The following is a 1,426-nucleotide window of genomic DNA, read 5'->3' on the forward strand; positions in this document are numbered from 1 at the left end:
ATCCTAAGCATCTTATATACATGCTAGAATGTTATTTTGAAGATATTTGAAGTTAGTTTCGAACATATGAAATTTTATGCAAGGAGATATTCGGTTAGGCCAAAGTGATGATGTTCTTGGCTAAATTTATGTTTTGGTTGATGTTTACCCATGTGATCTTGAGTTTGAAGCTTGGATCTGTTTTGGGACACCTTTTTGAACCATGTGATGTTTTGGTTTGAAGATCACTTCTTTATAAGTCATGGATCAAGAGGTTGATCAAAACAAGTTAGAAACAAAATTCTGTTTTGAACTTAGAAGAGGAACCAAAAAGTTCAAGTATGGTTTTAGTGATTTTGATGACTTTTGTTCATGATTCAAAACATGATTATTCTTAAGAATATGTTATGAGTGTAGTAGAAGAAAAATTTTAGTTTAATCATGAGTTTTGAGATTTGAAAGAATTACAACAAAAAGCAAAGGAAATAGCCTTATAAGTTTCGGCCATATAGAGTTTTGATGGTTGTGTTTAGTTTTAAATTTTTTTTGAATTGATATTTGAGCTTAGGATAAAATTTACATTAGGTATGTAAATTTTGGTGATTTTTGGAGTTAGGATGCAAAATCCTTGAGTTAGGATGCAAAATCCTTAAGTTAGGGGTAAAATGGTCATTTTCCCACATGTAGAGGGTAAAATGGTAATTTTACTCTAAGTTGATATTTTTCTATATTCCTAATTGTTAGTGATTAAGTTTTAATTTTTAGAAATCACTACTTTCAGTTTCCCGTGATCGCACTTGAGTTTTGTCTCGAAGCGCGAAGATCGAGGTAAGTTAGCTTTTAACTTACTATCAATTTAATGTGTATGTGTGATAAGTAAGGGAACTGAATTGTATGTATGCATGTTATCATATGTGCCATGCCAAGTCATTTCATATTTATCTATTACACAGAATTTATTCTGTCATGAATTATTCATCTGTTACACAAGATATTCTGTCACGTATTGCTATACATGCTATACACTGCAAGTATGTCATGTTAACTTAAGTATGCCATCTGTTACATGTATTTCTTGTCATGTAATATTCATTGTCACATGTTACGCCATGTTAAGAAATGTTGTCTGTTATATGGTATGCCATGTTACGAAATGTTGTATGTTACATGTATGACATGTTATGAAATGTTCTCTGTTACATTTATGTCTCGAAGTATGTCATGCATGTCGTCCTACGTTCATGTCACGTTATGTTACGTCAAGATTTCTATCTTTTATGTCACGTTCATGTTACGTCACGTTACGAAATGTCATGTCTGCTAGTTAAGTCATTCATGTCAATCACGACCCTAAGCGCTAGGATGGGGTAATATCCTAGTGGAACTCCTTTGTTCACGCTGGAGTGTCTAAATAGGTGTGAAATTCTCTGGGTTGATGAAGTACAGT

The sequence above is a fragment of the Juglans regia genome, chromosome 13 (assembly GCF_001411555.2).
Source record: "Juglans regia cultivar Chandler chromosome 13, Walnut 2.0, whole genome shotgun sequence".
Taxonomy (NCBI): Eukaryota; Viridiplantae; Streptophyta; class Magnoliopsida; order Fagales; family Juglandaceae; genus Juglans; species Juglans regia.